General features: G+C 46.5%; 1 protein-coding gene across 2 annotated transcripts in view; it reads right to left on the bottom strand.

The window, feature by feature from the left end:
- Positions 1–21,286: 21,286 nt before the first annotated feature.
- The window catches only part of LOC120914307 (chromosomal protein D1-like), a 68,268-nt gene continuing 63,988 nt past the window's right edge, over positions 21,287–25,566 (bottom strand). For both annotated transcript variants that reach the window (XM_040324951.1, XM_040324950.1), the window contains one exon: positions 21,287–21,435. The gene's annotated coding sequence lies outside the window, so the exon portion shown is untranslated. The remainder of the gene's footprint in view (positions 21,436–25,566) is intronic.

Below are 25,566 nucleotides of genomic sequence, written 5' to 3'. Positions count from 1 at the left end.
CCAGAAACAAACTTTTTATTTATTAATTTCATTTAATGAATCCTACATTTATCATTTATTAGCGCTGCACTTTTCTCTGTTTTTATATTTTGTTAAGTTGTTGTACACAATTTTAGTGCTAGCAGCTCACTGTTTAGGCTGCATTCACACCTGAGCGTCGGTCGTTCGGCGTTTTTTTCCGGCGTTTTGTCGCGCGTATTCATGCTTATTTGCGCGTTTGCATACAGCGTTGTCCGACGTTTTTGTACTTTGACATTTTTTATTTTAGCCAATAGGAAAAACTATCATCTTTTCATCACTTGTTGCTATGTTGGTAGATTTTTTTTAATCTTCTGCATGGGCGACAAGTTCTATTGATTAAAGCGACGAAACGCCCGTAGCAAACGCCCGTTGTCGCGCAAGTCCCTTGAATCGAGTGTTTTCATTACTTTCTATGGGAAATGGAAACGCTCAAATACGCCCAAACCGCCCGATACGCGCGACAAAAAAGGGTCCGGAACTTTTTTTGGCTACAGGCGATGGGCGTCAGGCGCATCAGCGTTCAGATGTGAACCATCCCCATAGACTTTAATATATTTTGGTCCCTCTGGCGTTTGTGAGCGTCGCGCTACAGGCGACAAAACGCCTAGGTGTGAATGGGCTCTTATGGTTAATTTCAGTATCACTTTATGCTAGCGCAGCGTCAGCCCTTTGGTTTTTTTCTATTGATGATTATCAGTGCCTGAGCATGATCAGATCACCATGCTTAGATTTTGAACCATTCTGGATCATATTTCTGATTTTACTAATTTTGAACCATTTTGGGGATTTCCCCCTGTACACACCAGAGGTTTTCCCGTCTCTCCTGCGGTGAGAACTTTGGCTGGGAATCCCGGCTGTGTGTATGCTCCACCACAGTGTTTCCCATAGGGAAACTGTTGGGAAAAGGATCGCCGGGAATTGCGGCAGAAAAAAATAAAACATGTTCTCATTTTTCCTGCCGCGATTCCCGGCGTTTTTTCTGTCTGGAAAACTGCCATGGAGCATACACACGGCCAGAAAGCAAAAGCTGTCATGGCAGTTTTCCCGACGGGAAAATTGGTTGTGTGTACGAGGCATGAGCTGACAGGAGTGCTGTAGCCCATCTGCGTCACAGTTCGATGTGTTGTGCATTCAGAGATTGAATTCTGCATACCTTGGGTGTAACGAGTTATTTGAGTTACTGTTGCCTTTCTATCATCTGGAACCAGTCTGCCCATTCTCCTCTGACCTCAACAAGGCATTTTACTCCACACAGCTTCCGCTCACTGGATATTTTCTCCTTTTCAGGATCATTCTCTGTAAACCCAAGAGATGGTTGTGTGTGAAAATCCCAAGAGATCAGCAGTTTTTGAAAAAATCAGACCAGCCAATCTGTCACTAACAACCATGCCACGTTCAAAGTCACTTAAATCCTCTTTTTTCTCTACACTGATTCTTGGTTTGAACTTCAGCAAGTCGTCTTCACCAAATCTAAATACCTAAATGCATTGAGTTGTTGCCATGTGATTGGCTGATTTATAATTTGTGTTACAATGCATTTAAACAGGTGTCCCCAATAAAGTGACCGGTAAGTGTAGATTCCCAGCCATACAGATTTATGGCAGTTATTTTATTTTTTTACTAGTACCGGCGGTGATCAGCGATTCTTATCGGGACTACGGTATTGCGGTGGACAGATCGGACACTTTTGACACATTTTTGGGACCAGTGACAATCATACAGCGATCAGTGCTATAAAAATGCACTGATTACTGTATAAATGTCACCATCAGGGAAGGGGTTAAAACTAGGGGGTGATCAAGGGGATAACTGTGTTCCCTCATGTGTGTTCTAACTGTGGGGGATGGGACTGACTAGGAGGAGAGAGAGAGAGATAGGTGTTCATACTTAGGAAGGCCAGAGGAGAGGAGACCGATCGTGTGTTCATACTCTGTTGTCACGAGTGATCGTGGGTGCCTGGCGGTCATCGCCTGCCGAGCACTCGCATAGTCTCAAGCTGTGAGCCGTGCATGCGCCCCCTAGTGGACAAAAGGCGAACCAACGTAAGGTAACGTTGTACTGCGGCAGGTTGGCTCCCCTGGGCGAAACAACTGCGGTGGCTGGAGGAGAAGCGGTTTAACCTTAAACCCTTTCCCAACCAATCTCATTGTGTGGCCCTGTGTCGTCTTACACTCCCTGAGACTGAATGGTTTTTTTTTCCTATGCTGGAATGAGGTATTTGTAGATCGCCATCATGTCCTCTTCTCCAGCAAGAATACATTTAGTATTTGCAGACGTTCCTCATAATTGAGGCCCTTCAGTCCACTTATTAGTTTTGTTGCCCTTCTCTGGACTCTCTCCAGTTCCAGCACATCCCTTCTGAGGACTGGTGACCAGAACTGGACAGAAAACTCCAGATGTGGCTGGGCTAGAGTTTTATAAAGTGGCAGAATTATCGTTTTATCCTGGGAGTATATCCCCTTTTTATGCATGCTAATATTCTGCTGTCATCTACTAGGACCTCCAGATCTTTCTCCATCCTTGATTCCCCCAGAGGTTCTACACTAGCGAGTAGTTTGTTTTGCTTTCCTATTAAAACAGACCACACTAGGCATGAGAGCACAGCATGGTCAGTTCTCTAGCTATGCTCAGCCTGCTCTTCTCCAATGATTGGACTTGTTCTGACTTCCTTCGACCCTGCACAGCTATTCACTGGGAAGACCAGTTTTCTACTGTTCCTCCACCCTCACCGCTCTATGCAGCTGCGAACAGAGGGACCAAAGAAGTACAGGGACTACTTTGGAGTCGGTACAACTGGAAGTCGCACAGATATGAATGGTACTCATTGGAAATCATAGAGTATGACTTGTCTTGCGACTTTGCAGTCCCAAGTCGCAGGACAAGTTGTACAAGTGTGAATGGGGCCTTAGGCAAAAGTATACCTTAGACCAGTGTTTCTGCGGTCATCGCCTGCCGAGCACTCGCATAGTCTCAAGCTGTGAGCCGTGCATGCGCCCCCTAGTGGACAAAAGGCGAACCAACGTAAGGTAACGTTGTACTGCGGCAGGTTGGCTCCCCTGGGCGAAACAACTGCGGTGGCTGGAGGAGAAGCGGTTTAACCTTAAACCCTTTCCCAACCAATCTCATTGTGTGGCCCTGTGTCGTCTTACACTCCCTGAGACTGAATGTTTTTTTTTTCCTATGCTGGAATGAGGTATTTGTAGATCGCCATCATGTCCTCTTCTCCAGCAAGAATACATTTAGTATTTGCAGACGTTCCTCATAATTGAGGCCCTTCAGTCCACTTATTAGTTTTGTTGCCCTTCTCTGGACTCTCTCCAGTTCCAGCACATCCCTTCTGAGGACTGGTGACCAGAACTGGACAGAAAACTCCAGATGTGGCTGGGCTAGAGTTTTATAAAGTGGCAGAATTATCGTTTTATCCTGGGAGTATATCCCCTTTTTATGCATGCTAATATTCTGCTGTCATCTACTAGGACCTCCAGATCTTTCTCCATCCTTGATTCCCCCAGAGGTTCTACACTAGCGAGTAGTTTGTTTTGCTTTCCTATTAAAACAGACCACACTAGGCATGAGAGCACAGCATGGTCAGTTCTCTAGCTATGCTCAGCCTGCTCTTCTCCAATGATTGGACTTGTTCTGACTTCCTTCGACCCTGCACAGCTATTCACTGGGAAGACCAGTTTTCTACTGTTCCTCCACCCTCACCGCTCTATGCAGCTGCGAACAGAGGGAATGTGTTAATATTATACTGTAAATACTATGTTTTTTTTTCTGTTTTTCTTTTTGTTTACCAAGGTGAGTATTTACATATACTTTGATGTCCCGGCAGTGTGAAAGGGGCTTAAAGTCGTGCTATTTTGCCGCGATTTCAGGGAATGGCTGTGTAACTAGCATCAAAGTGGGACCAAAGAAGTACAGGGACTACTTTGGAGTCGGTACAACTGGAAGTCGCACAGATATGAATGGTACTCATTGGAAATCATAGAGTATGACTTGTCTTGCGACTTTGCAGTCCCAAGTCGCAGGACAAGTTGTACAAGTGTGAATGGGGCCTTAGGCAAAAGTATACCTTAGACCAGTGTTTCTTAACCTTTTTTCAGTCAAGGCACCCTTTAAAAATAGACAATTTGAGGCATCCCAATCTAAAATGTAAAAACTATTGTAATAGTTTTACATAATGCAGCAACATCCACACAGGTAGGACACCCAACATTAGAGGTGATTTATTCTTCCAAAGCAAATACACTTTTGCACTGACAAGTGTTCCAGTGTTTCTCTTCTCTGTCAGTCGATCGACCGAGTCGGTGGAGAGGCGCACCCTGTGATCTGTTACAAAGCCTCCAGCAGCACTGAATGTGTGTTCCGAAAGAACGCTGGATTCAGGACAGGCCAGTAGCTCAATTGCATACTGTGCAAGGTGTCCAAGTCTGTTTTACATGATGCGGGAATACCTAGGGGCAAGATCAGACGCTGGCGATGGTTGCTGGAACCGGTCATACCTTGGGGCTGCAGACTAAAAAAATTCTCTGAACGCGTCGGTCAGGCGGCCACCTTCTCCACCGCTCCTTCTATGACTGACCGAAGCCTCAGCAACACGTTGTCCAAGACCAGGATTTTGTAACCCCCCAGTCTCTGGGAACGCATTGCACAGACCTTTCTGCAAGGCCTCCCGAAGATGTTTCATCTTCTGCTCCCTCTACGCCGGCAAGATAAGCTCCGCAACCTTACTCTTGTAACGTGGATCAAGGAGGTTGCCAGCCAGTAATGATCCCTCTCCTTGATACCACGAACACGAGGATCCTTACGCAGGCTATGCAGGATCAGGGAGGCCATACAGCGTATGTTTGCTGAGGCATTTCGTGCAGAGTCCTCTGGGTCACTGAGGATGACATGATCTGCAGCCACCTCGTCCCAGCCACTTACAAGTCCATGGGTTTCTTGGGACTGTAATTGATCCCTTGAAGACTGATGCCGAGTACTATGCTCCACCTCCATGCTGACACAATCTTCCTCCTCTTCTTGTGTGATAGGCAGGCAAGCAGGAACACTGTCTGGATAAAGGGGGCCTTGAGAGGTAAGGAAGTCCTCCTCTTCCTCCCTCTGTTCTGCCTCAATGGCCCTGTCCATTATTCCACACAGCGTGTGCTCCAACAGGTGGATAAGAGGGACAGTGTCACTGATGCATGCAATGTCACTGCTCACCATCCTCATGGCCTCCTCAAATGGTGACAGGACAGTGCATGCATCCCTGATCATGGCCCACTGGCGTGGGGAAAAAAACAAGCTCCCCTGACCTGGTACCATATTGGCACACTCATTGATGGCCATGTTGCAGCAGCTGCACACGCAGCAGAGTTCCACCTGGTGGGCATGTCACAGATTAGGCGGTTCTTGGGCAGGATGTATTCATTTTGGAGGTCTGCCAGCCGAGCACTGGCATTATATGACCGTCGGAAATGCACACAGTTTCCTGGCCTGCTTCAGGACATCCTGTAAGCCTGGGTACCTGCCCAAGAACCGCTGCACCACCAAGTTAAGGACATGAGCAAAACAGGGTACATGGGTCAGTTGTCCCTGTCGCAGGGCGGAGAGGAGGTTGGTGCCATTGTGGCAAACCACCATTCCTGGCTTAAGCTGGCGTGGTGTCAACCAACTCTGAGCCTGCCCCGGCAGAACTGACAATACCTCTGGCCCAGTGTGGCCCCTGTCCCCCAAGCACACTAGCTCAAGCACTGCATGGCATCTCTTTGCCTGCGTAGCCCCTTGAACGCCTACGGAGCACCGCTGGTTCTGAGGACACATTAGCACAGGAAGAGGCCACAGAGGAGGGGTGGAGGAGAGAGGTGTGTCACAACCAGTAGTAGCATTTTGGAGGCATGGTGGCGGAACAACCTCCAATACTACTGTACCTTGTCCTGCATCCTTCCCAGTTGCCAGCAGTCACCCAATGTGCCGTGAAAGATAGGTAACGTCCCTGTCCATGCCTGCTGGACCATGAGTCAGCGATATTATGCACCTTACCACTGACCACCCTGTCCAGCGAGGCATGGACATTGCCTTCCACATGTCGGTAGAGAGACGGAATCACCTTCCGGGAGAAAAAAGGGCGTTTGGGAACCTGCCACTGAGGTACCGCACTTTCCAAAAACTCACGGAAGGGGGCAGAATTTACCAATTGAAAAGGCAGCAGTTGAAGTGCTAGCAATTTAGCTAAGCTAGCATTCAACCGCTGAGCATGTGGATGGCTGGAAGAGAACTTCTTTTGTCGCTGCAGCAGCTGGGGCAGGGAAATTAGCCTGGTACAATCCAACGTCAGTGTACCAATAGTAGATTGCCCGCAAGTGCTTGGCTGTGACACACCTAATTCTACACCTTCAATCCTATCAGTGCAGGCTTCAAAGAGGACTGAAGGTGTAGTGGGATTGGAGATCGAAGGCTGATGAGGAGCAAGGACAGGTCCGCTTTGTTCTTTGGTGTGGGTCTTTGAGGTACGCTTGCCAACGAACTGCATGGCAGGTCGACATATGTCTAGTCAAGCATGTAGTGCCCAAGCGGGTGATGTTATGTCGCAAGAGTATCTCACGTGGCCAAATGTTGCAAATGGCAGCAGTGCGATCTGATGCACTTGTCTCAAAAATGGCCCACACCAAAAGAACTTTTGGAATAACGCGGAGAGACAGCAACGACCTGCACATGCGGAGCTCTGCGTTGTGGTGCAGTCGGAGACTGCCCTTAAGCTGGCCCCTGGAGGGCATCCTGCCACATTGGAGATATGCCTCCTCCTATCAGGCACCCACGTGGAGTCAGTGACCTCATCATCCCCTCCCTCCTCATCACTGTAGTAAACCTGGCAGTATGCTGCAGCTGGGGGAACATGACTGCCAGATTGCTGTCCTTCTTGGGCACCCCCTCTCTATGGGCTCACGTTACTGCCTTCCTCTAGCTGTGTACCATCATCGGAGCCTTCAAATGCTGTGCATCCTCCTGCAGCATGTACCCAACACTGTGGTCAAACAGTTCGGGGGACTCCTCAGGAGGACATGGTGGGGCTAGGGAAGGAGTGACTGATGCCATTGAGCAGAGGCCGTGTTGGCAGCTGCTTTGCCAAAGTACCCTGAGCCTGGGTGAGAGGATAAGGAGGATGAGGACGGCTTGGTCATCCACTCTACCAAGTCTTCGGCATGTTGCGGCTCAACATGGCCAGCTGCCATGTGATGAGGAGAATGCACCGTGTCCATGACCAGCAGCACTGTTGCCTCTAGAGTAGACGCAGAGCTTGCTTGCCCTCTTTTATCGGCTCGTGACTCTCTGCCTCTCCTTGTTGTCCTTCCAGACATACTAATGGCCTGCAGGGAGATGTAGCTGCACAAATACTGACAAAACTTGCTGATCACTGCCTGTGGTATTAATATTAGAACACCAGCAAATGTATTCACGTAGCTTTAGGTGCACACTGTGCAGAGGACATAGTACACCAAGTGAAAATACTGCAGCTAGCACAATCACCTGCCTTTCAGTATATGAGGAAGAGCATACAGGAACGGATCTAGCTAAACTCAATACAGTGTGTGTGTGTATATATATATATATATATTATATATATATATATACACACACACACAACACCTGGGATGCATATATATCCTCTACACACTGTAACTGACTCGCCTACCTGCCTGCTCTATCTAACTGAAAATAAATGACACTCTCTCCCTCTCTCTTAACCACCGCAACAACTACACAAGGCCACCACGGAGGCGGCCTTATATAGTGTGGGGTGTGTACTAAACCTCCTGAGCCATAATTGGCCAAAGCCACCCTGGCTTTGGCCAATTGTGGCTCTCCGTTTTTTGCGCGCTGTGATTGTTCTAAAGCATGCGGGTCATAGTGCATGCTTGGCCAATCATCAGCCAGCAATGCACTGTGATGCCGTAGTGAATTATGGGGCCGCGACACGCCACTCGAATTTGGCGCGAACGGCCCATAACGTTCGTAATTCGACAAACGATCGAACATACAATGTTCGAGTCGAACACGAAGCTCATCCCTAGTTGGGACTTTATATGAAGCACGCAACTGGAAAATTAGTATTCTAAAACATGTTTAATGATTAATATTACATATGCATAGGAGCCATGGCAAAAATACACCAATAAATATTGATAACCAACATGGTGGAATACCAAATAATTCATATATGTACATACATCTATCCATTTCATAATGAATGCATCTGCTCCTGATGAGTGGAAGTTATCATCGAAAACATGTAGAGCTTCTGTTTTATGATACATTATTGTTTAAAGATCCTTTTGAATTATGAACATTTTTATTACAAACTTATGTTTGTTTTGAACCAGAGCAATGTGCTACAGATTAATACTTTTTTATTATTATACATTGTGAATTATGTCAAAATACGTGTACATAAATTACTAAGGTGTTACATATAGTTATCAAAATGTATTGGTGTATTTTTGCCATGGCTCTTATGTATATATAATAATATGAATCATTAACCTCCCTGGCAGCAATACAGAGTGTGACTCAGGGTGAATTTTCCATATCAAAAGCGGTAACCCTCGAGCCACACTCAGGATCGCATCACAGGATACAGGCAAAGTTACTTACCTTGTCCCTGGATCCTACAATGTCTCCCCGCTATGTGAGAGCTGTGTGTCCTCCGCTTGATTCAGAGTGCAAATTATTTAATAATGTATAGTTATTATATTATAATTTATGATTTTGGGTTTTTAAACTTTATCATGTCTACTAGACTCTTGTTTGGACAGATTTAAGTGTGTTATTCCCAAGAATTACAGGCCTATAATATAAAATGCCAAATTTCCATGCAAAATAATTGTACCGCTTTCAGCATCGAAAATCTGACAGAAGCATACCGCCAGGGAAGTTAAACATCTTTTCGTATACCGATTTTCCAGTTGTGTGCTTCATATAAAGTTCCAACCAAATATTATATATATATATATATATTTTATGGGAAGTTCATGCATTGTATGCCAATGCTATGTAGGGTTTCAGGTGTTTATTACCTCTCAGAGATTATAGTACTCCACTGCAGAGGCGTATCTAGTGAAAATGGCGCCTATGGCGAACACTGAAACTGCGCCCCTGTCAAAACATTTGAACCCCATCTTTCAGATAACCAGGGACACTGGGGACCACTGGCGGCTGATGCTCAACATTTTTTGAGAGGGGCACAAACAAACAAAAAAAACAAACAATTGCAGCCACTGTGCCCATCAATAGCCTCTGCTCATTAAACAGTCCAAAAGTGAATGCACTGCAAGGTTTGCAGTACATAAACTTTCACTGAATGTGGACTGTTTAATGAGCTTGTTGCACAAATCACCTTATTAATGATATCTATGGCTATGCATAATTATAATTTATTTAATCCATATTGCGCACTATATTTGATGCCTGGTACACACGCACAATTGCACATGATGATGACTTGAACTTGAAGTCATCATGTGCAATTGTGCGTGTGTGCCAGGCCCAAGCAGCCAATCAAATATAGTGCTCAATATGGATTAAATTATAAATATGCATAGCCATAGATATAATTAACCACCATATACGTTGGCAGAATGGCACGGCTGGGCGCGTACAGGTACGTCCTGTACTAGTACCCAGCCGTGGGTCGCGGTCCAAAACTCGCAGACCCGATCGCCGCTGGAGTCCCGCGATCGGTCCCCGGAGCTGAAGAACAGGGAGAGCCGCGTGTAAACACGGCTTCCCCGTTCTGCACTGTGGCGCTGACATCGATCGTGTTATCCATTTTATAGGGGGACACAATCGATGACGTCACACCTACAGCCACACCCCCCCCTACAGTTGTAAACACACTTCAGGGAACACATAACCCCATCAGCGCCCCCTGTGGTTAACTCCCAAACTGCAACTTTCACAATAAACAATGCATTTTTTGCTGTGAAAGTGACAATGGTCCCAAAAATGTGTCAAAATTGTCAGAAACGTCTGCCATAATGTCGCAGTCATGAAAAAAAAAAAGGATTTTTGTACTCACCGTAAAATCCATTTCTCTGAGTTCATGGATGGACACAGCAGCATTGACCTTAGGGTTATGTATCTTTTCTCTAGGAGAGACTAGGAAGAAAAAAACAGCACTTTTAGTGTTAAAAACACTTTTCAGTACAGCACCTCCCATGGGGGCATGTCCCCTGGGTACACCCCACTCTCTGGAAGCATCCAGCCTCAGTTCGTAGACAAGCAGTACAAACACAGGAGGGGTGGGTGCTGTGTCCGTCCATGAACTCAGGATTTTTGTACTCACTGTAAAATTCATTTCTCTATTTTCTCTTTCCTTCATGGACGGACACAGCAGCATTGACCTTAGGGACGTCCCCAAGCAGTGTCAAAAATTTAGAGGGGTGGGAAAAACCACAGCAAACCAGGCTTCACCCCAAACAAACCAGAGTTCCTCAACGGAGGAACTTCAACCTTAAACTGCCGCCTGCAAAACCTTGCGGCCAAAGGAGGCATCCGAAGATGCACTCACATCCACCTTATAAAATTTTGAGAAGGTGTGGATTGACAACCAGGTCGCCGCCTTACAAATCTGTAAGACAGACGCTTGATGACGGAAAGCCCAAGAGGCACCAATCGCCCTGGTCAAATGCACCGTGACCTGAAAGGTAGGTGCCCGCCCCTTAAGGGCATAGGACTGGAGCACGACTTGTCTGATCCATCTAGAAATGGTGGCCGACAAGACCGCCAGACCTTTTTTAGGACCAGTCACCGACGCGAACAGTGAGTCCGACCTCTGAAACGGAGCCGTAGCAGACAAGTACACCCGTAGGGCTCGAACCACGTCCAAGGAATGTATGGTGGTCTCCTTCAGGTTTTTCGACTGAGGGCATAAGGATGGAAGAACAATGTCCTCATTAATGTGAAAGGCCGAAATAACCTTTGGAAGGAATGATGGCTGCGGTCGCAGCACCACCTTATCCTTATGGATGACTAATTAGGGAGCCTTGCAAGACAAGGCCGCCAGTTCAGATACTCCTCTGACCGAAGTTATTGCCACCAGGAAAACCACCTTCTGAGAGTCAACAAGGGGATCTCCCGAATGTTCTCAAACGGAGCTTTTTGAAGTGCCTAAAGAACTAAATTCAAGTCCCATGGAGGTAGCGGAGGACGCACAGGGGCCACATGCCAGACCCCCTGCACAAACGTACGCACCAAAGAGTGTGATGCCAAGGGTCGCTGAAAGTAGACCGCTAGAGCCGAGATCTGACTCTTCATCGTACTCAAGGCTAGAGCCTGATCCACTCCCCGCTGTAAAAACAGCAAAATTCGCGTATGTACGAGGGTGCCACTTTATCTCTACAGACAGAGATGTAGGCCCTCCACGTACGATGTAGATCTTTCGTGACGTGGACTTCCGTGCTCGTAGCATGGTAGAAATCACCGGGCCCGACAGGCCTCGGTCCTTCAACACCTGGCTCTCAACAGCCACGCCGTCAAAGCCAGCGACTGTAAAGCAGGGTGAAAGATAGGACCTTGTGACAGCAGGTCTTCTCTCAGGGGTAGACGCCAAGGAACGTCTGCCACCAGCTGCACCAGGTACGGCGCAGCCAATCCGGGGCGATCAGGATTGTTGGTATCCCCTCGGCTTAAACCCTGCGTAGCAGGCGAGGAAGAAGCTGCAGGGGAGGGAAGGTGTATATTAGGCGGTAGACCCAAGGCGCTACCAGCGCGTCTGCCCACAGATCCCTCGATCTGGTCACAAATCTAGCGTCCCGTCTCAATCGGAAGGTGTCACGAAGGTCCACGTCTGGAGTGCCCCATTTCTGGCACAGAGCCTGAAACACTTCCGGGTGTATCGACCATTATCCTTGGTCCAGCTTTTGACGACTTGAATTGGCAAGCCGACTATCTAACACCCCCGGAATGTACACCGCCGACAGAGCTGGAACGTAGCTTTCGGCCCACCGGAGGATGTGCGCGACTTCCGTCGCCGCAGCCGAGCTTCGTGTGCCCCCCTAATGATTGACGTATGCCACGGCCGTGGCGTTGTCAGACTGGATTCTGACCGGTCAGCCTTGTAGGCCCAGAGACCACTTGGAGAGACAACTTGATCACTCGGAGCTCCAGTACATTGATCGGAAGACGGGACTCCTCCTGAGTCCAAAGCCTCTGGGCTGACTGGACATCCCAGACGCCCCCCCCCGAGCCGGAGAGGCTGGCATCCGTTGTGATCACGGTCCAGTGACACAGCAGAAACGATTTCCCGGTCCGGAGCACCGGAGACGTCAGCCACCACACTAGGGAGGACTTGGTCAGTCGACTCACCCGAATCTGGTAATCCAGAGACGAAGGAAGCTTGTTCCATCGTGACAGAATCTCCTTCTGTAACACTCGAGTGTGGAATTGGGCATACGGACTGCCTCGAAAGAGGCCACCATCAGACCCAGTACTCTCATACAAAAGCGAAGCAACGCCTATTTCTGGGTCACCCACCGCTGCACCGCAGAGTGCAGAGACTGCAACGTCTCTGCTGGGAGGAAAACTTTTGCCTCTGAAAAATCCAGGACCAACCCCAGATACTCCAGCCACTGAGACGGTACCAGTACTGACTTCTGGATATTCAGCAGCTAACCGAATTCTCGGAGGGTCTGACAGGTGATAGACACACCCTCTTCTAACTCTGAGCTTGAGGAAGCTCTCAGAAGAAGGTCGTCCAGGTATCCCACGATAGCGTGGTTGTAGTATAGGTGGTAATGTGTTGGCTGTTGTGTGTGTGTATATATATATATATATATATATATATATATATATATATATATATATATATATATGTCCAACATATACAGGCCGGATTTCAAACCTGTAATTCAAAGAGACAGGAAGGGTCTCAAACTATTACTCATCATTTAATTTAATTCAACTGATTAAGTCTAGTTTACACATCAGACCTGTAATTACATGTTACAAGTCAAAAGAGGTTTGTCTATTGTCAAATAGGCAGAGACAAGATGGAGTCGTTTTTACATATCAAATCATTACTCAGATCACAGGTAATCTAATTATTTATTGGAGATTATTGGTATGCAAGGATATATTCTAGTTAGCTCCCTAATACTAATTAGTGACTTTGTCAATGGATAAAGAGATAGGAAGTCTAGTTAACACATCAAACCATTACTTTGGTCATCTTTGAATTAGATTACCTGTGGCCTATCGGGTTGCTCAGCTATTCAATGAGCAAGCAATATAAGGTTGAGAGTTCTGGTTAGCAGACAGAGAATGTATTCACGGTATTCTCTCTGTATGAGTTTGGAGACATAGGTCTCTGAAGAGATTTGAATTATATTCTGGTGGACTTTGTATGTTATTGGAAGTTAATTAAATTTGCGTTCTCTGGAGAACCTGTGTTGCTGCGAAACAACTTAGATGTTAAGATATCAATTATCTAACCGCAGTACTGGACACTATACATCTAGATCACTACAAGCGCTGCCGCAGCAGGGCCAGAATCGGGGGAAGGCACCTTGGTAAAAACCTGCGGTGCCGAGGCCAGTCCGAACGGGAGGGCCACAATTTAAAAGTGGTCCGCTCCTATCGCAAAACGCAGAATGTCTGGTGTTTTGCACATATGGGGATATGCAGGTACGCGTCCTTGATGTCCAAGGACGCTAGGAAAACCCCCTGATGGAGCGCTGCTATTACTGAGCGCATAGACTCCATCCTGAACTTTTGTACTTTGACAAAGCAATTGAGGGCCCTGAAGTCCAGGACTGGAAGGACCCATCCTCTTGGGGATTACAAACAGATTGGGGTAAAACCCTTGAAAACGTTCCTGTGCGGGAACCGGCGCAATCACTCCTCTGACCAGCAGATCCTGGACAGCCCCTGACAGATCCCTCAGGCGACCCGGAGGTTGGAGGGAAAATATCTGTTTGGCGGACAAGAGAATTTATATCTTGTACCCCGAGGAAACTACTTTGCAAACCCAACGATCGGAAAGAAGAGACCTCCACCGAGCCGTGAATTCGCGAAGCCGACCCCCCCACCTGAGGTGGGGGCAAACCTTCAGGCGGAGGCAGCTGTCCGCAGGCTTGTTGGGCTTGCGGTACCAGGTGCGCTTTTGTCCTTCAGCGGACGCCTTAGCACCCTGAAAACTTTTTCCTGTCGCACTTAGCGATTGGGGGTAGTAAAAGAGGGCCCTTGCCTGCAGCGAGGCTCCTTTTCCTTCCCAGACTGCTCTTACCGCCTGTGGCATCCTTTAGATGCCATCCAGGGAAGCCCCAAAGAGCCGTTCACCCTTAAAGGGTAAGTCCACCAGGGACTTCTTAGAGGACTGGTCCGCAGACTAACACTTCAGCCCCACAAGGCGGCGTAGTACCACCGTGTAGGCGGAGGCCCTGGAAAGCATATCCAGGGCTGATCCACAGACAAACTTTAGACCTTGGACCAACTGGTTCGGCCAGGTAAACGCAGGTCTCGGAAGCATTCTGCGCCTCCAGCTCCTGCACCAGGGACTTAGCCCGTTCAGTAAGTGTCTGACACCAGAGCCCCGGCCAAAACCGGTCTCACTGCCGACCCCCCTGTGAATAAAGAGCGGGTCACAGCCTCAGCTTTCCCGTCTGCGGGGTCCTTAAAGGCGGGAGCCCCTTCCACAGGCAAGGTGGTAGCTTTTTTCAGCCTGGACACAGGGGGGTCCACTGACGGAGGAGATACCCTTTTGGGGAGGATTTCCAAAAAAGTGGGTAACGGACCGCGAAGTACCTTGGTACAGCAAAAGCTTTCTGCGGCCGATCCCATTCCTTGTATAACAAGTCGTCCATATACGGAACACAAGGAAACACTTTCGCGGGGTGGCTTGCGGAACCCAAAAAGGGACCGGCCTGTCTGATGCCTCCGCCAACTCCTCAAGTTTTAAGAGTATCCCGCACCGCAGTGATAAGAGCTCCAACAAATTCCTTATCCTGCTTTGACCCTGAAGCAGAATCATCCTCACTGTCCGCGTGGGTTAAGTCTGCATCCTCTGACATGACAGAAGTGTGGTCAAGAGCAAAAGAAGTACCTGATTCTGCGTCAGAGACATCCCCAGAAGCAGACTCAGGGAGGGGGCGCTTTTTACCCCCCTTCTGGCCACTAGCCGCTTCTATCCTGGCACAAACGCCTCCAGGACTGCCGTCACAGCATCCAGCGAGGCCGCAGGGGCACTAAAGGTTAACTCTGGCATGATTGGGGAAGAAGCCTCACATGAGGGGCCCTGGTGGTTCAGACTCCATGCTGTCCACCACAAAAAATTGCCAACTTAGTTTGCAGACCGAAAACCGACCCACCGGTCACCCTCCTGGCCGATGAGGAAGCAGGGACCCCCAGGAACTCGCCACCCAGGACAGGCTCTACCGCTGTGCAGAGCTGAGAAAGGTGCTGTGTCGTTCTCCCTCAGAGAAGAAGCTGCGGTGCGCATCGTTATTACAGGCACTAGAGGCCAAAGAATTTTTAAAATGGCCGCCGACATGCACAAAACAGCATGCGGGCTACAGGAAAATGGCCGCTGATGTATAGAGCCGCGGCTCCAGCAAAATGGCGGCTGTACACGTGCATTACACAGTAGTGAAAAACACACAGCCCAACACAGACAGAGCACTCAGTAAAAAAAATACCAGCCCAGTACAGTACCCCCAACAGCAGAGCCCCCTCCCAGCCGCGGGGGAAGGAGAGAGAGAGGAGAGTAGGACAGACCCTCAGTCGACCTCCCCCGCCGAAGCAAGGGGACACTACTTACCCATCCTGCGACCACAGGCTGGAGGCATTCCAGACAGAACCAACGTCCGCTTGCGGCATGGCTGTCGGCCCGGCACACTGTGACACAGCCATAGAGACCGGTCATATGTGCGCCCTGGAACATGTAGTTCACTGGCTGCCCCTGGAGCAACGGGGCATGTCGTGGACGGCCTAGTGAAAGACCGGCACGCGCTCGATGGCCGAACATGAGACGACTACAAGGATTCAAAATCCAGCCCGTCACGCAGTCGGCAGTTGATTTTTGGATCCTGGGATCCAAAAAGCAGGAACAAAAAATAATCAAGGCGAAAAAAATCTCAAAAAACACCAGAGCACATGGACTCCAGAAAAGGCCAAGCTCTCCTGACGCTAGGCAGATGAAAACTGAGGCTGGATGCTTCCAGAGAGTGGGATGTACCCAGGGGACACGCCCCCACGGGAGGTGCTGTACTGAAAAGTGTTTTTAACACTAAAAGTGCTGTTTTTTTCTGCCTAGTCTCTCCTAGAGAAAGGGTACATAACCCTAAGGTCAAAGCTGCGGTGTCCGTCCGTGAACGAAAGAGAAAAATCGCTGATCGCCGCCATTAGTAGTAAAAAAAATTATTTTTTATAAAAATGCAATAAAACTATCCCCTATTTTGTAAACGCTATAAATTTTGCGCAAACCAACCGATAAACGCTTATTGCGATTTTTTTTAACCAAAAATAGGTAGAATTTGTATCGGCCTAAACCAGTGTTTCTCAATTCCAGTCCTCAGGCCCCCCCAACAGGTCAGGTTTTCAGGATTTCCCTCAGATGAAAAGGCTGTGGTGATTACTAAGGCAGTGAAACTGATCAAATCACCTGTGCAAAATAATAGAAATCCTGAAAACCTGACCTGTTGGGGGGGCCTGAGGACTGGAATTGAGAAACACTGGCCTAAACTGAGGAAAAAAAGTGTTTATATATTTTTGGGGGATGTTTATTATAGCAAAAATATTGAATTTTTTTCAAAATTGTCGCTCTATTTTTGTTTATAGCGCAAAAAATAAAAACCGCAGGTGATCAAATACCACCAAAAGAAAGCTCTATTTGTGGGAAAAAAAGGATGCCAATTTTGTTTGGGAGCCACGTCGCACGACCGCGCAATTGTCAGTTAAAGCGACGCATGGCCGAATCGCTAAAAGGGGACTGGTCTTTTACTTGCATTTTGGTCCGGGTCTTAAGTGGTTAATAAAGTGTAATAAAGTGATTTGTGCAACAGCTGTTCACAAATCACTTTTATTACAGGTTTATGATATGGCTATGCATATTTATTTAATCCACTGAGCATTATATTTTGCTACTTGCTTCTGGTTGGCACACATAAATATGAGGACGAGGATCAAGAAGTAGTACCTTGCTGCTATCCTTGGTGCTGCTGCTGGGGGTTCCCCATCGGGCCGCCATACATTCCTTGTCCCGTCCTCTCTTTTACTCCCCACTTTACGCCACATTCCCCGCTATGGGAAAAAAGAGGATGACGCGCAGAGAAGGGTAGGCGGAGCATTAGGCTCTGCCTCCGCCACTGTTACCATACCCTACATAGATCCGGTCTAGCAAGTCCTTCGGCCGTCATGGGGGCGCCTGTCACTCCCCTCCCCAGGCCAAGTAGCAATATTAGCAATTGCTGTGTCGGCGCCGCGCTCCAGCAGGCCGGCCGCGGCGCCGGGAGCTACATTAGTGTGGGAGAAAGACGAGAGTTTTTTTTTTGTTGTGCGGTGGGTGGCTTTTTGCCGCCCCCCCCCCCTCCACATAGGCGCCCATGGCACTTGCCATGGCTGCCATACCCTAGATACGCCACTGCTCCCCCGACAATAAAGGTTCAATTATCCATTAAAGAAACAAGGTTAAAGCAAGAAAAATAAATAAATGTAGTCAACATTTTATTTTGTAAAACTGATTACATAACACCACACTATATCTAAAAGCAAAAAAAAAAAAAAAAAACATGGTTTTCTTGACAGTGGAGGGTCATTGACAAAAGTAGAAGAGTAAGAAGAGCATTTTTTTAAAGTTTGAACAGAGATGGGCAGATGTTTTACCCCCAATAACGGGCAGTGACACCATTTGCTTTCAAACCCGCTGGTATATACTTCAATCGTCAGCGCAACTTAGCACTACGTCCAGCAAGTTAAAAAAAAAATAGTTGGGTGTAATAATGAGGGTGACTTTCATAGTATGACAGCAAATGTCAATGCTTCTTAGGGAGGCAATTATACCACATATATCTCATCAATTCATCGTACCGGGCTATCAGAATCAGAGCATATATTTTCAAGTCAGCCATGATTGTAACAGATACGTTTTAACCCCTTCCCAATGGCCATTTAAGGGAGTCCGAATGTCAGGACGGACGTACGTATCATGAGATCACTGTAATAGGCTGTCACGGTGATCACATAAGCAGAAGCCCACCCTGCTGGCTCTCAATCATAAACAAGAGACCATGAGCGTTCTGTGACAGCTTGTTGACAATGAGCATGCTCTCAGCAAAGAAACCTTGGTCCTAATGGACACATATGTGTGAACTGCTCTGTAGTTTGTTCAATACTCCATTATATTGGATGTGAAACAAACTTCTATCAGTAAGTGCTTTACTATATGGCAAAAATGATGCAGACTCCCCTCCAAAATATTGATTCAAGGCATTTCCAATGAAGGGTACTGTTAATAAGGACATCATAGACAGTTTGGGGGACGACCCGTTTGTGTTCCAGCAGGACTGTGCCCCTGTGCAGAAAGCCAACATCATAAAGACATGATTTGATGAGTTTGGTGTGGGTTAGTGATGAGTTCAGGCCGATCCTATAGGACAGAAGGCTACCAAGCCCAATCAGCTGCAAAATTCCCCACCTCACATGAAGCATTCAGAGATCGCTGTTTTTGAATGCTTTCGATATTTGAAAATGGCACTGTTGACATCCGGGTAAACCGGAAGTGATGTCAAACCACCTTTTCCGGGTTACTATACCGAATAGTGAATAAGAAAAAGGTACAGCGCAATTAAATAAATAAAAATAAATAAATATATATATATAATATTATTTATTTTTATTTATTTCATTGCGCTGTACCTTTTTCTTATTCACTCATCTTTAAAATTTTGTATCTACAATTTTTTGGTACTTGGCAGCACTTTTTTTATTTTATTTTTTGGTTTATTCTGCGCAGTGTTTTTTTCTTTACTAGAAAAAGTTTTTCTACTATACCGAATAGCAGATCCCGGCTTTGTTTGGCTGGGTAGCGGATGGGCTGGCAGGCAGCTCAGGTCCCCCAGTGGGACAGAACAGTCCGAGCAAATCCCCTCCCACTGCTTGCAATAGCAATTAAATGGTTAGTTAGCCGCTTTGATTGCTATTAAAAGAGAGCCGACCGCCGGTGTTCTGACGAGATGGTTCCCCCGTCGGAATAATGCCTGGGTTAGACTGCACAGGTGCAGCGCATGCGCAAACAGAGCAGCCGAAAATTGCAAATCATCAGCTGTAGACGGCGCCTGCGCAATACGCTGCCACGCGCTCCCGATGCTCGGGGCGGGGTTATTCATTGAACACAACAAGGGGTGGATGCATACAGAGGAGGCCACATGATGGGCAGCGCTCATGAGCGCTGCTCAATAATACATCCGCCCCTTTGTGAAAAGCACTGCCCATCATGCAGCCTCTTCCCCTTGCTGTGTTCAATGTATAACCATAGCATCCGCCCCTTGTATTCAATGAATAACCCGCCCCGAGCAGAATTCGCCCCTTGTTGTATTTAATGAGTAACCCCGCCCGAGCATCAAAAGCGAGCGGGGTGTTGATTGCGCATGCGCCGTGTACAGGTGATGAAGGCTGTTCATCCTCAGAGATTTTCGGCAGCTCTGCGCATGTGCTGCACCGGCACAGTCCAGCCCGGGCATTATGCGACGGGGCACCCAGATCGACAGGACACTGGCTCTAAAAAAATAAATAATAAAAAAGGTACTGGGATGATGAATGCAGATGGAGGCACCATCCCAATACAAGACAAATGATGTACCAAGTACATGAGTGGTTGGCAAGTGGATAATCAATGACATTACAGTCGAGCCATGAATATTAAAGGCAGATGCAAAATTAAAGGCGCAATACATTCAGACACACACATTGGTATTTTTACTGACTCAGCACAACTGTTAAAAAGGATTCTAAATTTCATTCTGTGTTACTAGCTACTCTGATAGCTAAAGTCCTCAATGTCGTTGTATTCTGAGTCTAAGCTTGGGGAAAAATGCAGCCCCAGTGTGTTACCTGGTCCTAGCGATGCCCCCTTTGCCAGCCCAATGCAGGCACACACACACACACACCAAAGCACAAGAGAAAGGTTGCATAGCACAGAAATGTGACTAGTTGCTACAGTCCTGCTAGGAAACAATTTGGTAAATCATGGTATTTGCATACAAAAAGGGTAAACCAAGTGGAGTTTGAAGGTTGAGCTTCCTCTTAGCAGAGCCAGATCCAAAGCTAGTCAGAAGCCTCAGGTCTGGTGAGCGCCAATGGGGCCCAACTACAACCTTTAGTAAAATAAGGGAAGACCTTAGAAAAGTCAGACTGCCTGTCGCCCCACAAGGCAAGATGCACTTGTGGGCCTTTTGCGTCTGATGGAGTGGGCAATGTACAAAGGGGCAGCTTCTCTGCAATCCTTATCAATTGTAGAGATCCGAAGGGGGCGGGGCAAGCTGCCACTTTGCCTACACCCCCATTGCGCCTTAATCCACCTCTGCCTTTTATTTGCAAATCTGTAAAATGAACCCATTTTGTTCCTACAACAAAACTGAATTCAATATTCTTCTGTAAGGCGAGAGCTTAAAGGGTCACTAAAGGAAAACTGTTTACAGGGTATAGAGACATAATAGTTAGCTGATTGCTTTTAAAAATGATTAAAATAGATAAAAATCAATCATATAATGTGCCTGCGGTTTAGTTTCATTTTTGCTGTTGTTTCCTGGTTCTCTGATGTACAGAGAGCCAATAGAGGGCAGTGATACTTTGTCTAAAACTCCTCAGCACCAATCCAGTTTCGTTTCACACACAGTAAATCACACCTCCTTGATTAGTCACCAGAGAGAAATCTCCCAGTACTGTGGTGATTAGGAAACAGACAACCAGGAAGTGTCCAGAACAGAGAGGATTTACAGCAACATCAAAGCAAAAACAAACAATGAGGACATGAAACCAGGACTGCAGTAAGGTAAAGGAAGCTATTTGGCAAAAAAAAAAAAATCCTTTAGTGACCCTTTTAAGTATCACTTTATAGAAAAAAAAAAAAAAAAACATCCTGACTACATTAAAGCTAAATTATGCTAAACAGGTAACATGTAAAAGTCTGCCTTGATACAATTCACATTGTAAAAATATTTGTTTTTTTTCCCTCCCGCAGGTCGTTACGCTTAAGCTTGGTTAACATAATAAAAAATGAAAATCTGAAACCGGCAACTGGAAATCGCACAACTTTAAAAACGTCACTACACATGGAAATGTACATCATTTTACACTGCCCCGCTAATACAAAAAGTTGTCTCTTTGGACAAGTTGTTTCAGCTCTAAATTCACGTTGCTGTGGGCTGGTCATCAGAGGGATTCCTGCAGAGAAACAAACAGAAATTGGATTTTATTAAAAAAAAAATATTGGATATGTTTTATCAGTCAAATAGTTTTTTTAAATTACCATTTGTTTACGTTTATAGAGCAAAAAATAAAAAGGTGATAAAAAACCACAAAAAATAAGCTCTATTTGTGTGTGAGAAAAAAAAACAATATAAAATGTTATTTGTGTACAGCGTTGCATGTCAGCGCAATTGTCGGTTAAAGAAACGCAGTGCCAAAAAGCAAAAAATGGCCTGGTCATGAAGGAGGGGTATATCTTCCGTTTTGTTTATATGCGTTTTTGGCTATTTAACCACTTAAGCCCCGGACCAATATGCTGCTAAATGCCCAAAGGCGTTTTTACGATTCGGCACTGCGCCGCTTTAACAGACAATTGCGAGCTCGTGCGACGTGGCTCCCGGACAAAATTGGCGTCCTTTTTTCCCCACAAATGGAGCTTTCTTTTGGTGGTATTTGATCACCTCTGCAGTTTTTATTTTTTGCACTATAAACAAAAATAGAGCGACAATTTTGAAAAAAAAATTAATATTTTTTACTTTTTTCTGTAATAAATATCCCCCAAAAACATATATAACAATTTTTTTTTCCCTCAGTTTAGGCCGATACGTATTCTTCTACCTATTTTTGGTAAAAAAAAAAAATCGCAATAAGCGTTTATCGATTGGTTTGCGCAAAATTTATAGCGTTTACAAAATAGGGGATAGTTTTATTATTTTTTTTTTTTTACTACTAAGGGCGGCGATCAGCAATTTTTTTTGTGACTGCGACATGGCGGACACTTCGGACAATTTTGACACATTTTTGGGACCATTGTCCTTTTCACAGCAAAAAATGCATTTAAATTGCATTGTTTATTGTGAAAATGACAGTTGCAGTTTGGGAGTTAACCACAGGGGGCGTTGTAGGAGTTAGGGTTCACCTAGTGTGTGTTTACAACTGTAGGGGGGTGTGGCTGTAGGACCGACGTCGTCGATCGAGTTTCCCTATAAAAAGGATCACTCGATCGATGCAGCCGCCGCAGTGAAGCACGGGGGAAGCCGTGTTTACATACGGCTCTCCCCGTTCTTCAGCTCCGGGGAGCGATCGCGACGGAGCGGCTATAAACGAATAGCCGCGCCGTCGTCCCGGATCGCTCCCTGCGGGAATCCGACCACCGCATGTAGCAGGGGGGGGGGGTCCCGATCGGACCCCCGACCCGCAGAAAGGCAAGGACGTACCTGTACGCCCATTTGCCTGTACGTGCCATTCTGTGGACGTACATATACATGCGGCGGTCAGGAAGTGGTTAATGGCGTCTGTTGGTGTTATTTTCAATATTCCAATAAACTTTATTTGGAGCCCACGTGAGGTGCAGCCGCTTTTTACAATGACTATATACCACGGAGGCGAGATGGGGCTAGCACTCATTATGCAAAAAAGAGTGGATATGTGGCGCACGATCCAATAGAGTAAACAAAATAAGCTGAGGTATATAAAAGTCTAAGGAAGTCCAATAATAATAATAATAATGTCCATGAAAGTCCTGGATTAAAAAATTAATCCCATTGGCTGGCCTGGACTCCCACGTCACTTCCGGTGCGACGACAGGACGCTGCGCTCCACGGTGAAGCGCACGCCGAATCCTCTGTGGCTCTCCGGTGTTCCTGTCCCCGGACATCGATTACCATCAGCTTGCTGCAGTTTGTGTTTTGGATGCCCGCAAGTCGAGACCACCGTATGACTCCAGGCACGCATCTCATCATTTATTATCTGCATCTCTCCATCCCGGTCTTTTACCTACCATCTACCTTTGTTTGTGAGTAGGCATTTTACATGTATATTTATTTTATTTGTTTCATCCATTAAATTTGGGCTTACTGCACTTAGATTGGCGCATCTTGTCCCTTTCTTTTCTAGCACTCATCATGTGTGTGTTCCAGTGGGCGTAGTGGGTTACACCTGGAGCCGGTAGTTCTCTTCACTTGCACATGGTAAATAGAAGCCAGTTATCGGCACTAGTTTCCTCATGCTGAGAGCGTGAGGATTGGAGAAGAGACAATAACTGGCTTCTCTTAAAGGGGCCAGTACACCGATTATCAGCGCCTCCTCACCAGTGTCACCCATCAGCACCTCCTCGTCAGTGCCTCCTCATCAGTGTAGCCTCATCAGTGCAGATCAGTGAAAGAGAAAAATAACCAAAAATCTTTATAACAAAACTACGAAAAAGATTTCATTTTTCCCAAATTTCCAGGCTTTGTTTACCGTACTTTTCACCGTATAAGACGCACCGGAATATAAGACACACCCAATTTTTAAGGAGGAAGATCTAGAAAAAAAAGATTCTGAACCAAATACTGTAGTAAAATATTTTATATCAACTGTATAAAGTTAACAGCAGTTTAAGAACAATTTTATGTCAACCATGTAACATATTAAGAACTATCTTTACTCTCATGAACAGTCAGTAAAGTCAGTAAACAGTGAAAGTAACAAAAATAAGGCTGTAATGTTTTTATTCGAACCCCAACAATTCCTCTTCTTCGCTGCTATCAGAAATGAGGAAGGACAGATCCACGCAGTCATTGTCATCACTTTCTTCCTCACTGGTGTCAAATAAGACGTTGTCTTCTGTTCCATCCAAGGCATTACTAATGCCACACTTCTTGAAGGATTTTACAACAATGTCCTCCTTCACGGAGTCCCATGACCTTTTAACCCATTCACACACTTGTGTGATAGTGGGCCTCTTCATCCGCCCAGTAGGCGTCAGATCATGGTTCCCAGCTGCCATCCAGGTGTTCCACTCCTCTCGCATCAGAACTTTGAACGGTTTGTTAATAGAAACGTCCAGAGGTTGCAGCTGGCTGGTAAGACCACCAGGAATCACCGCTATTTGGGTCTTAACTTCCTTAAAGTTCTTTTTAGTAGTTTCCGTAATGTGTGCTCTGAACTGGTCAAGCACCAACAAGGAAGATTTCTTCAGAAGCCCGCCAGGACGTTTGGACCACACTTTGTCAATCCACAGCCTCATGCCATTTTCGTCCATCCACCCTTTATCATGAACGTGCACGACGACTCCCCGTGGAATTGTTTCTTTTGGGAATGTTTTCCTTTTAAAGATCAACATCGGAGGCAGTTTGGTACCATCTGCACAGCAGGACAACACAACCGTGTAGTGGGTTTTCTCATGCCCTGAGGTTTTTACGGTTATGGGTTTTGGCTCCTTTGTTATCTACGGTTCTGTTAGATGGCACATCGAACGTTAGCGGGACTTCATCCATGTTCCCAATCTGGCTAATTTCAAAGTTATTCTTCTTCCTCGCATTAATAACAAACTTATGAAAAGACAGAATCATCGATTCGTACTCCTTTGGCATTTTTTGTGCAATTCTGGTTTTGGTGCGCATAGAAAGGCCAGATCTCTTCATGAATCTATAGCACCACGATGGTGATCCGGTGAAATCCTGGATGCCTTTCTCCACAGCAATGCGTTTGGCCTCATAGATTATCATTTTTGTTGAGACAGAAAGTCCATTTTGCCGGTGACGTGTGATCCACTCCTTCACTTCTACCTCTAACTCTGGCCACTTTGCAGTTGGTCCACGTAAGGTGTGCTTGCTTTTATCCAACTTTTGGAGCTGATCCTCCTGTTTCCTCCACTCCCTTATCATAGCAAATTTGATTACTTCCAGCTTGAAAGCAACTTTATATGCCAGTCTCTTCTGCTTAGACATCTTGAAAAGGAGGTAACGGTAATTTTCTGCAAGAAATGCAGAAATGAAAGAACTGTCAATATTATCAATATGTTCTTCATTTCCCCTCCCCCCTTATATTTCATCTGGTGCTCTCTTATCCAGCCATATTTCATCTGGTGCTCTTGTGGAGCCATTCTTCTGCCCATCAATCATGGGCATCCAATAGAGTGGTAGGCAAAGTGGGGGCGGAGGTAGGGAGGGCGGTGTCTTCCCCCTGGGATTCGGGGGGCAGAGCTTTGGCGGATCAATTCTTCTGCCCATCAATCATGGGCATCAAATCAAGTAGGAGTGGGGCGGAGCAGAGCCCAGTAAACATTGGCCGGAGGAGGCGGAACGTATGGAGCAGGAGGGGCAGACGTGCAGACATTTCAGG

The sequence above is a fragment of the Rana temporaria genome, chromosome 9 (assembly GCF_905171775.1).
Source record: "Rana temporaria chromosome 9, aRanTem1.1, whole genome shotgun sequence".
NCBI classification, from domain to species: domain Eukaryota; kingdom Metazoa; phylum Chordata; class Amphibia; order Anura; family Ranidae; genus Rana; species Rana temporaria.
Note: the sequence above shows the minus strand (reverse complement) of the source record. Positions and strands in the feature narration are given on the sequence as shown.